Source organism: Schistocerca gregaria, chromosome 8 (assembly GCF_023897955.1).
Source record: "Schistocerca gregaria isolate iqSchGreg1 chromosome 8, iqSchGreg1.2, whole genome shotgun sequence".
In the NCBI taxonomy this organism is placed as follows: Eukaryota; Metazoa; Arthropoda; class Insecta; order Orthoptera; family Acrididae; genus Schistocerca; species Schistocerca gregaria.
In genome coordinates, this window is record NC_064927.1 from 372,299,899 (window position 1) to 372,312,879 (window position 12,981).

The 12,981-nt window shown below is 42.9% G+C and overlaps 1 protein-coding gene across 1 annotated transcript in view; it reads right to left on the bottom strand.

Moving 5' to 3' along the window:
* Positions 1-10,787, bottom strand: part of LOC126284291 (prolactin-releasing peptide receptor-like) — an 842,768-nt gene extending 831,981 nt beyond the window's left edge. Inside the window, exon 1 of the mRNA XM_049983121.1 lies at positions 10,642-10,787. The gene's annotated coding sequence lies outside the window, so the exon portion shown is untranslated. The remainder of the gene's footprint in view (positions 1-10,641) is intronic.
* Positions 10,788-12,981: the final 2,194 nt, after the last annotated feature.

Below are 12,981 nucleotides of genomic sequence, written 5' to 3' on the forward strand. Positions count from 1 at the left end.
GGCTGACATCGAAATAACTGTCCAAGGAATAGAAAAGCAACTGGAATCACTCAACAGAGGAAAGTCTACTGGACCTGACAGGATACCAATTCGATTCTACACAGAGTACGGCAAAGAACTTGCCCCCTTCTAACAGCCTTGTACCGCAAGTCTCTAGAGGAACGGAAGGTTCCAAATGATTGGAAAAGAGCACAGGTAGTCCCAGTCTTCAAGAAGGGTCGTCGAGCAGATGCGCAAAACTATAGACTTATATCTCTGTCGTCGATCTGTTGTAGAATTTTAGAACATGTTTTTTGCTCGAGTATCATTTCGTTTTTGGAAACCCAGAATCTACTCTGTAGAAATCAACATGGATTCCGGAAACAGCGATCGTGTGAGACCCAACTCGCTTTATTTGTTCATGAGACCCAGAATGTATTAGATACAGGCTCCCAGGTAGATGCTGTTTTTCTTGACTTCCGGAAGGCGTTCGATACAGTTCCGCACTGTCGCCTGATAAACAAAGTAAGAGCCTACGGAATATCAGACCAGCTGTGTGGCTGGATTGAAGAGTTTTTAGCAAACAGAACACAGCATGTTGTTATCAATGGACAGACGTGTACAGACGTTAAAGTAACATCTGGCGTGCCACAGGGGTGTGTTATACGACCATTGCTTTTCACAATATATATAAATGACCTAGTAGATAGTGTCTGAAGTTCCATGCGGCTTTTCGCGGATGATGCTGTAGTATACAGAGAAGTTGCAGCATTAGAAAATTGTAGCGAAATGTAGGAAGATCAGCAGCAGATAGGCACTTGGTGCAGGGAGTGGCAACTGACCCTTAACATAGACAAATGTAATGTATTACGAATACATAGAAAGAAGGATCCTTTATTGTATGATTATATGATAGCGGAACAAACACTGGTAGCAGTTACTTCTGTAAAATATCTGGGAGTATGCGTGCGAAACGATTTGAAGTGGAATGATCATATAAAATTAATTGTTGGTAAGGCGGGTACTAGGTTGAGACTCATTGGGAGAGTCCTTAGAAAATGTAGTCCATCAACAAAGGAGGTGGCTTACAAAACACTCGTTCGACCTATACTTGAGTATTGCTCGTCAGTGTGGGATCCGTACCAGGTCGGGTTGACGGAGGAGATAGAGAAGATCCAAAGAAGAGCGGCGCATTTCGTCACAGGGTTATTTGGAAACCGTGATAGCGTTACGAAAATGTTTAGCAAACCCAAGTGGCAGACTCTGCAAGAGAGGCGCTCTGCATCGCGGTGTAGCTTGCTCGCCAGGTTTCGAGAGGGTGCGTTTGTGGATGAGGTATCGAATATATTGATTCCCCTACTTATACCTCCCGAGTAGATTGCGAATGTAAAATTGGAGAGATTCGAGCGCGTAAGGAGGCTTTCCGGCAGTCGTTCTTCCCGCGAACCATACGCGACTGGAACAGGAAAGGGAGGTAATGACAGTGGCACGTAAAGTGCCCTCCTTCACACACCGTTGGGTGGCTTGCGGAGTAGTAGATGTAGATGTAGATGTAGATGTAGATGTAGAACCACTGTTCGAACACCTCAGTACCGTGGAGCACAAAGAAGGTCGACCAGGGACACTGGGCTCTCTTCAGCAGCAAGTGTAGGATGTGACTGACGCCAAATGAACGTCGTTGAAGTGGGTAGGCGTGGGCAGGCGACAGTGCATATATCATGATGGAGTCACATTGCCGTAGTACGGAGTTTGGTCAGTCATGTTTTGGCCAGTATCCTGTATGGATCCAATCTACTATCCAACCCTATAACCAACATATCGGCAGTGGATTGTTCATTCAATACGATAACGCACCAGTACCAGTACAGCTCGCCTCCAGGAGTTGGAACTTACAGTGCGTAACTGCAGGCACCCTCCTCATACATTGGATGACCACAGGAGGGCCGTTGTCGAAGAATGAAGCAGACATGGCGGACAACATCACGACCAGCTTGTGATCAGCATGCCAAGGAGAATTCAAGCACTTGAAAATTACAGAATGGGGCAAGGTGGTATTGAATACTATCGAGTAAACTTCTAAACCCGGTCCTGACCGGACGTCATGTCTTTCTCAGCCCATCGTGTCAATGGACCTTCAACGAGGGGGGGGGGGGGGGGGGGCGTTGCTCGTTGCCAATTTTCGCGAACTGCAGCCGCTACTTCTCGGTCAAATAGCATCTCAGCTGCAATCACGAGGCAGAATGAACCAATCTCAGCCTTCCACCACGATAATATGTTAGTAGTAACTTGACTCGAACCTGGGTCCTCTGGAAGGCAGTGAGCTGCACTGACAGCTCAGGTAGGGAAGCAGACAGAATGTTACCGAGTGCCAGATTTTCATTTCACAGATTTGCTTAGATGATTCCATTCGAAACGACTACCTTTATTTTGGTCATTGTTTTGTTTTCGTTCTTAATTATATGAAGCATATTCATTCGTTCTCTGTTCCATGCACTTTCGCAAATATTCAGATGGCGTAGAAATTTGCTGTTAGTTTATTTCCCTGTTAATTGTACACTATGTGTCAAGCGCGATACTGCATGCATTGACGAGGACCACACTGAGTGATTTACGAAAGAAGCTTAAAACGGAGCTTATCCATGTTAAAGCTAATCCTCTTGACTCAGAAGTATAACACTTACTATCATAGCAATTGTTCAGTAATTCTCTGACATCCTTTCAGCCTCTTTCAAGGCCTTAACGCAACTTCTTCAGTAAAATTTTTCTGTCTGAATGACCGCGACCCGGTGTGGTAAAGCTATGACGTTTTGACTACTATTCCAGGCAGCTTCCATCATGCCTGAGGATAGCAGTCTACAAAAGGGGCCGAAATTACGATAGTTTTATCACTTTTCACGAGATTACATGCACAGATTATTTATATATATATAGGAATGGACTCCTGCAACGAAATCCTTTTTTTCTCATCTCAACTCAACTGCAGAACTGCGACGTTAACCAAAACTTCTTTGCTTGCTTCCCCATACAGTAGCTCTTACATGGTAGGTACGTGACCAGTTTATAGTATCAACTCTTTAATATACTGAAAGCATGTACACACATTCAGTGGTTCATGCTGACTGATTTCGCTTGTCAGTACGTCCTTTTTGTCTAGTGACGAGTGAATATTCGCAAGCAGTCACAACACATTACAGCGAGTGTAATGTAGAATGTCACAAATTTTTTTAAATCAAATCCATATTCTCGTTTCAGAAGCAGCATGCTGAACATTCAGTAATATCTAAATATCCTAGATGAATAAAATAAGAAGCAATAAAATTATGTGCCCAATCTGTTGGTGTGGGATTTCAAATACTGTCTCCTTTACCATTAATTAACTGCAACGACAGGCTCTGACGAGCCAATGGATTGTGATCGACCGCCGTCTCATCTTCCGCCAGTGGCGTCACTGGATGCGGTATGGAGGGTCGTGGGTCAGTACCCGCCTCTTCTCAGTCCGTCTTCACCTGGAGCTGAACCAAGTTGCTCCTTAGTTGCCATCGCGAGACTGAGTGCACCGCATTCGAGTCATCCCACCAAACCTGTGGCAGTGCCTAGACTCGGAGTCCTGGGCAGTCATTCAGCATTGACCACTCAGCTGATGACGTAGACAGCTCGACTACGCTTGTCATTAACTTGGATAAAGGTGACAGCAAGGCAACGAAACGCTACCTAGAACTCTCTTATTAAATATTCTGTTAATATTACTGTTGCTGATTGGTAATAGCTTGTACTCATAATGATATGCAATGTTTTCGATTTTTTTTAATTTTACCCCTACAGCATTTTGAAACTGATTCTCTGAGTTATTATATGAAACGAATGGAAGTTTCGTTAGATCATACTCCCATCCTCAGTCAGACTTCACACCAATACGTCGCTGGCTAGTTCTCCAGAAGACACTAAAATTCAGACTGGCCAGTGCAGTAAGACATTTATAAGAAATAAGGGAATGACAGTTGGAATAATTTTGAGGAAAAACTATGGCTCACGTGTCAAGGGATATGTGCAATATAGCTCTCGAATAATACTAGTCAAACTTGAAACTAAACCAAAGGACACTGCGATAATACAAATATACATGCCAACATCCAAAGAAGAAGATGCAGTCATTGACGAAATATACGAAGAAATAAGTGATGCAATGAGAAATGTTAAGGGAGATGAAAACCTGATTGCCATGGGGGACTGGAACGCGATTGTGGGTGAAGACCCGGAGGAAGGAATTGTTGGCAAATATGGACTTGGAAGAAGAAATGAAAGAGGTGATCGACTGATCGAGTTCTGCTCAAAGCACCAATTAGTTGTTGCAAACACACTTTTCCAACACCACAAACGAAGAAGATATACATGGAAGGCCCCTGGAGACCTGAGGAGACAACAGATTGACTACATTCTAGTGAAAGCACGTTTTAGGAACCAGATAAAAGATTGCAGGAGCTATCCATCTGCAGACATAGGAAGTGATCATAACCTGGTCATGATGAAAAGTTCACTGAGATTCAAACGTTTGAAGAAGAAGCCAGTAAAACTTAAATGGGAACTAGAAAAACTGAAAACTGAGGGACTGGCAAAGCACTATGCTCATGAAACAGACAACCTAATTAAAAATTTTCAACATGGTGGAGTAAATGAAGACTGGAATCAGATTAAATCTGGTATATACAAAGCAGCAGAAAAGATAGTTGGAAGAACTGAACCCAAAAACAAGAGGAAATGGATTACAGCAGATATTATTGAGCTTATAGAAAACAGAAGATTATACAAAAATGCAACTGAGGAACAAGGAAAAGCTGAATACAGAAGACTAAGGAATTTAGTTAATAGAGAAGCTAGGAAAGCAAAAGAAAATTTTCTTGGAGAAATGTGCAGGAAAGTAGAAGAAAATATGCAAAACGGAAGAACTGATTTAGCCTACAGAACAGCAAATCAATTTTTTTTAACAAACGTAAAACAGTACACTCAGGCACAATAGAAAATAAAGAGGGGAAAATGCTGTTTGGTGAAGACATGCTGAAGAGATGGAAAGAATACATAGAGGAGTTGTATGCTGGAACACCTCTTTCGGAGGAAGTAATAGGAAGAGAAGAGGAAGTAGACGAAGATGACAAGGGAGATGACATTCTGCAAGAAGAATTTGACAGAGATCTAAAAGAACTACAGGACAACAAAGCAACGGGTATTGATGACATCCCTGCAGAACTAATAAAGAATGCTGGTGACGGCATGAAAAATGATGCTGCTTAAACTTATTAGGTCCATCTATAACACAGGAGAGATACCGACAGACTTCCAGAAATGTATCATTGTTCCTATACCAAAGAAGGCAGCAGCTACAAAATGTGAACAGCACCGAACTCTTAGCCTAATATCACATGCATCAAAAATTCTCATAAAAATAGTTCTGAAGAGAATTGAAGTGAAGGTGGAGGATATGTTGAGTGAAGATCAGTTTGGTTTCAGAAGGGGATTGGGAACAAGAGAGGCGATTCTGGCACTAAGACTCATTATCGAAAAGCAATTAGAGAAAAATAAACCAACTTATATTGCCTTTATAGACATGGAAAAGGCATTTGATAACGTTATCTGGCAAGAGATGTTCAGAGTGCTGAGGAAAATTGGAATAAAGTACAAAGACATCCGCGTGATACTCAGTTTCTATAAGAATGAGGTGGCAGTGATTAGGAACTGTCACCAGGAACAACAAGCAAATATTAGAAAAGGGGTAAGACAAGGATGTGCTCTCTCTCCTCTTATATTCAATGCTTACATCCAGGAAGCTATAGACCAAGTTCGAGAAACTACTGAGGTGGGGATCAAAATTAATGGGCAGAAGATAGACATGGTACGTTATGCAGATGATATTGCTATAGTCACGGAGACAGAAGAAGATCTAGAGGAAGTCCTCAGAACAACGGAAAAAATACTGTACAATCAGTATGGAATGAGAATAAACAAGAAAAAGACTAAAGTGATGGTATGCAGTACAGGAGCAGAATATGAACCTCCGAGAATTAGAATTGGAAGAGAGGAGCTGGAAGTGATACAGGAATTTACTTACCTGGGAAGCAAAATCACAAGGGATGGTAGAAGCCGGAAAGAAATTGCGACCAGAATACAAAAGGCCAAAATTGCATTTAATCGGAGAAGGAACTTACTCACCAGCAACAACATCAGTCTGAAAATAAGGAAACGCATCATGAAAGGTTTCGTTTGGAGTGTGGCCCTATATGGATGTGAAACTTGGACAGTTGGAAGAGCAGAGAGAAGACGGCTAGAGGCCGAGGAGATGTGGTGCTATAGAAGGATGATGAAGATCAGCTGGACAGACAAAGTAACAAATGAAGAGGTGCTTAGAAGAGTACAGGAAACCAGATCTCTGTGGAGTCACATCCAAACAAGAAGAGACAAACTTGTAGGGCACATCCTACGACACAACAATATCATTGGAACAATAGCAGAAGGAGTTATTGAGGGAAGGAATCGGCGGGGGCGACCAAGGATATCATACATGCAACAGATCATGAATGACGTTGGATGTAACACATATGTGGAAATGAAGAGGAAAGCAGACAGAACAGAGGAATGGCGCTCTGCTGCAAACCAACCTCAGGGTTGAACACTAAAAGAAAGGGAATGACAGCTGCTTAGTGCCCATTTGAGAGTTGCGAGAACTTGTGTAGCCTATAAAAGGCAAGAATAAGGCGTCATTGACCAAAATACTTGAAATTTGGTAGTAAATAAACTAAAATACCGAATAAAAGTCTTAAAGGTTGCACTAAACCAATAAAATCTAAACGAAATTATTGCTCTTGCTAAAATGCCAATAGTGAACTGAAAAAAAAAGAAAATTTAGTGAGCGATGAATCAGTTCCACAAGCGACTATAACAGACTTTTAAAACTACATGTTTCACTTCAAACGAAGCGATTAAAAAACTGATTGATTACGAGCCCATCGCAACTGCAGTGTAGGAAATTCAGAGGAAGTATCATCGAGTTTGACGTGAAGTCGTTCGATGCAGCCCCTCGTTGTCAGCTACTGAATGCGAGCTAATGGAATATCAAACAAGTATTATCACTGGGTTCGGGACTTCTTACGATAAAAAACTCAACATATCACTTTTGACGTAGTAAAGTTATAAAATGTAAAGGTAGTTTCTGATCTTAGTGTCTGCGATATAAACAAACTGTACGGTTCGATCATACAGAAGGTTCCGTAAGGCTGTTAGTGGATAATGCTTCCGCATATGAGAAGGTCTAAACGCCAGAAAAATGTAGCAACAGCATGAAGACAAGCAAATAATTGATATGATATGTACGCACTGGAAGTTGGCCCACGTCTGAGCTCAAACCAGCGTATTTCGCGTACATAGGAGGAAAGAACCTGTATTATTAGATAACACTGTAGGTGATGAAACATTTAAAACAGTAACAACAGTAAGATCTGTGGGAGAATCCGTGTAGAGGAACCTAAATTGAATGAAGGACCACATAAAACTACTTGTCGAAAGACAGATACCAGGGATGGTCTGCAAGAAACCGAAGGCAATGTAATTCGACATCGAATGAGATGGCTTACAGAACCACCGTTCGACCGAATCTTGAACGTTTATCGTCGATCTGGGGCCCAGAGATGGCAGAATTCATACAAAAAACACAGAGAATGCGGAGAAGAGTGGTACGTTTCGTCACAGGTTCGGTTAGTAAGCCAGCAAGCATAACGGAGACGTCACGTGCTGCAAGAAGGGTTAACTAACAAAACATTCCGAGAGAATATGGTCCAAGAAGAGTCAGGCAACTTGTTACTGTCACGTATATACATCTCCCGAAGCGACTATGATAGTAAAATCAGGAAAATTAAGTTTCAAGCGGATAGTCATTCTTTCTGCGCATTATTTGTGATTGATACAGAAGTGATGGAAAATGATAATCGAACCCGAAGTACACTCCTCCATACATCCATACATCGTAATGTAGCTTGCGAAGTATAGATGCATCCGATATTAATTAGGCCGAAATCGATGCCAAAGAACGTTCCAGTGTATATGATTATTAGGGCAACTAAGTCCTCTGGAAAACATGTACCTTTCCTAAAAGGAACTTGATCTGCTCCACCATGGTGCAAATGTACAAAGAAGTTGGATAAACGATAGTGGAAACGTTGTAGGCTGTATAAAATTTCCCCGCCACTGAGACCTACCGAGATCATTTGATGAATTTCCGGAGACATAAAAGGATATAAACGCAGTATACCGTCGAACTGCATGAATTGCTGCAGCTAATCCAAAAACTTTACACTTTTCATTATGGAATAGCCGTGGGCTCCTCGATACTGCGGTACATTGCTTGTCTCATTAATTATCTTGAAGGAAAAAGTTTATTTCGAAACCGCGTTAAATAAGATTTTCTAGTGTGAACCATATATTGAGGGCACGCATTTAAGATTACATGCGAAAGAAGGTTATGTAAATAAAAGTGGTCCCAGACGCGTGTGCGATGAACGGGTTTACTCGCCGCTGCGTGAGAACTGTCGTCGTATGCACTGATCCTACCGCTGACGTCATCACAGTCTTAACACGTTAGACTGTTTCTTGGAGATTAATCATGGTCTCAGAGCTGCTTGAAATGTAATTTAGCATGCAACAACTGTGATGTGATCCATTGCGAAAATGCTGTTTGCACTATGACCTGATATTTTTGACTGGACTATTGCGAAGAAATGAGATCTTTTCCAAGTTCGACAAAGAGTGGGAAATGTAGCTACGAACTTGAGAAAAAGGAGAAATGACAACAAGATGACGTTTTGTATAACTACAGTGGTAGGAAATGGGAAAGGATCACGTGCTAAGAACGATTACATAGCAACTTCATAGCGCAGTGCAATAGGAAGTATTGAGATAAGCCCCATTTCGTTATAAAAACAACTGGACATCGAATGTACAGGAAACGAGTCTGATGCTTACTGAAAAACAATTGAAATTACAAAATTATGAAAATAAATAACAAACAAATCTCTGGAATAGAAAGGTAAGAACTTCGATGGAGGAAAAGTGAGCGAAGCAGTTCAGTGGAGGCTGCTCTGTAACTAGGCACTCGTATTTGCCTAATTACTTAACCGAATATCATAATAGTGACAACGATTGGCTAAATAATTTAGGTGCCAACGAGGCTACTTCTACAAATCATTTCTCTCTTGCTTGACCAGATACAGCTAACTGCGTTATCCAGTTTAATTGTTTGACGCATAGCTGTGAACATTTGTCACAATGTATTTTCATCTAGGTAACTACATATTAGTCTTCAAAATATTCCAAATTTTTATTTTGCGCATCAGCGAGTATTTTTCAGCTTGAGTGAAGATAGGATATTATTGAGGAATCAACATTCACCTACATGTACATTGCAAAAGAGTTCTTATTCGCCACAACTATCTTCGAGTTAAACCCATTGTTAGATGACTACATTTGTATACGGTTTCGCGTACTTGCAGACTGCAAGCGGCAATTTTTATAAGTATCCGTTCTTTTCATTGTCTCTTGGCCAACATTAGACAAATTTTGTTAAATATGCCACACGGTGTTCCTGCTTCGTCTCACGTTAGTCTGTTGTGTGAGCCGACCACAAGTCACTGTTATTCATACATGTCAAAGAATGAGTACCGAGTGTTGTACATACTCTATGAGAAAGAGTTTTGCTGCTTGTTATAATACCTCGGGGCAGGTGGTTATAACAAACAGTAAAACTCTTTCTCAGAGTTTGTTCCCGTATGAAGATTCTGTCACCAATCGTGCTGAAAGTAACATTACGTTGCGTGTTAGTAGATTATAACGAAATTTCCCGAGTATTTGTAAATAAGAAACTGTCAGGTCAAAAAATGGTTCATATGGCTCTGAGCACTATGGGACTTAACATCTGAGGTCATCAGTCCCCTAGAGCTTAGAAATACTTTAACCTAACTAATCTAAGGACATCACACACATCCATGCCCAAGGCAGGATTCGAACCTGCGACGTGGCGGTCGCGCGGTTCCAGACTGTAGCGCCAAGAACCGCTCGGACACCCCGGCCGGCCTGAGTAGACTAGATGCTTATTATACTGCCCTCTTCATGGTGGAAGATTGCGGAAGAGCGTCGTAAATATAAATATAGCTGTTTAACAATGAACCTCGTACCGAAGGAAGTTATGAAGTACAAATATTCGTTCTCCTAAAGCACATGTTGCTGGTTGATGACTACTCAATAATACCAACCTGAAACGAAAGGAATTTCTTCCCGGTTACACTCCATAGGCCGGCCGCGGTTGTCTAGCGGTTCTAGGCGCTCAGTCCGGAACCGCATGACTGCTACGGTCGCAGGTTCGAATCCTGCCTCGGGCATGGATGTGCGTGTTGTCCTTAGGTTAGCTAGGTTTAAGTAGTTGTAAGTTCTAGGGGACTGATGACCACAGATATTAAGTCCCATAGTGCTCAGAGCCATTTGAACCATTTGAGCCACACTCCAAAGCTAATCGAAAAACCAAAGAATAATTTTCTTGAGCCGCGCTTGCGCTTCCAGACTTGCGTCTAATCAAGCCATAGAATAATTGGTGTAATCCAGTGCGGAGAGTGGCGCTCTCGCTCCTACCTGTTGGTGCGGCTGTGTGAGCGGCGTCCGCTGCTTCAGCTGGGACGTGACGCCGCCGCCGCTGTCGCGCTCCTCGCTGTGGTGGTCGGCGCCAGCAGGAGGCGGCTCGGTTGTTGCGCGATCCGCACAGCCGCCGCCCGCACTACTCCGGCCGAGACGCCGCTGCCGTCGCGACGCCGACGCGCCGACAGCAGCGCCGCTGCCGCCGCGTGCGGGCACCCGGGGAACTACTGCGCGGCTCTGTACTGCCCCTGTGGGAGCGAGTTAGCGTACGTCGACGGCTGACGTAGCCCCGACTCCTTGTCAGTCTCTCGTGACAAGGAAACGCTTACATACACACTCCGCAATCCACCATACGGTGCGTGGCGGAGGGTACCTCGTACCACAACTAGCATCTTCTCTCCCTGTTCCACTCCCAAACAAAACGAGAGGAAAATGACTGCCTATATGCCTCTGTACGAGCCCTAATCTATTTTATCTTATCTTTGTGGTCTTTCTGCGAAATATAAGTTGACGGCAGTAAAATTGCACTGCAGTCCGCCTCAAATGCTGGTGCCTAAATTTTCTCAGTAGAGATTCACGAAAAGAACGCCTCCTTTCCTCCAGAGACTCCAACCCGAGTTCCTGAAGCATTTCCGTAATACTTCCCGTGATGATCAACAAATTTAGCAGCCCGCCTGTAAATTTCTTCTTTGTCCTCCCTCAATCCGACCTGATAGGGATCCAAAACGCTCGAGCAGTACTCAAGAATTGGTCTTATTAGTGTTTTATAAGCGGTCTCCTTTACAGATGAACCACATCTTCCCAAAATTCTACCAATGAACCGAAGACGACTATCCGCCTGCCCCACAACTGCCATTACATGCTTGTCCCACTTCATATCGCTCTGCAATGTTACGCCCAAATATTTAATCGACGTGACTGTGTCAAGTGCTACAAATACTAATAGAGTATTCGAACGTTACGGAATTCTTTTTCGTATTCATCTGAATTAATTTACATTTATCTATATTTAGAGTTAGCTGCCATTCTTTACACCAATCAGAAATCCTGTCCAAGTAATCTTGTATCCTCCTACAGTCACTCAACGACGACACCTTCCTGTACACCACACCATCATCAGCAAACAGCCGCACATTGCTATCCACCCTATCCAAAAGATCGTTTATGTAGATAGAAAACAACAGCGGACCTACCACACTTCCCTGGGGCACTCCAGATGATACCCTCACCTCCGATGAACACTCACCGTCGAGGACAACGTACTGGGTTCTGTTACTTAAAAGGTCTTCGAGCCACTCACATACTTGGGAACCAATCACATATGCTCGTACATTAGTTAGAAGTCTGCAGTGGGGCACCTAGTCAAACGCTTTCCGGAAGTTAAGGAATATGGCATTCATCTGATACCCTTCATCCATGGTTCGCAAGATATCATGTGAAAAAAGGACGAGTTGCGTTTCGCAGGAGCGATGCTTTCTAAAGCCGTGCTGATGCATGGACAGCAACTTCACTGTGTCAAGGAAATTCATTATATTCGAACAGAGAATATGTTAGAGAATCCTGCAACAAATCGATGTTAAGGATATTGGTCTGTAATTTTGATGATCCGTCCTTCTACCCTTCTTATATACAGGCGTCACCTGCGCCTTTTTCCAGTCGCTAGGGACTTTACGTTGGGCAAGAGATTCGCGATAAATGCAAGCTAAGTAAGGAGCCATTGCAGTAGAGTACTCTCTGTAAAACCGAATTGAAATCCCGTCAGGACCCGGCGATTTACTTATTTTCAACCCATTCAGCTGCCTCACAACCCCAGGGATGTCTATTACTATGTCCTCCATACGGGAATCTGTACGAGACTCAGACGGCGGTATGTTTGTACGATCCTCCTGCGTCAAAGGTTTCTCAAATACTAAATTTAAAATTTCAACTTTCGTTTTGCCGCCTTCCTTTGCCAGTGAGTGACTGGATGGAAACCTTCGATTACCGATTTTACATAAGACCAGAATTTCCTTGCGTTTTCAGCAAGATCTTTTGCTAAGGTATGACGGTGGTAGTGGTCGTATGCTTCGCGCATCGCTCTTTTTGCAGCAGCACGAATCTCTGCTAACTTTTGCCTGTCCTTATTCTCCCGATCTTTCTTGAACCGCAAGTGCAACTGTCTGCTTCCTGAGCATTCTCCGAATTGCGCTGTTAAACCACAGTGGGTCTTTTCCGTCCGTTATCCACTTTTTTTGGCTCATACTTCTCCAATGCGTGTTTTACAATGTGTTTAAAATTTTTCCATAATTGTTCCACGTCCATCGTACCGGAAGTAAATGAAGTCGATTCATTTATTAA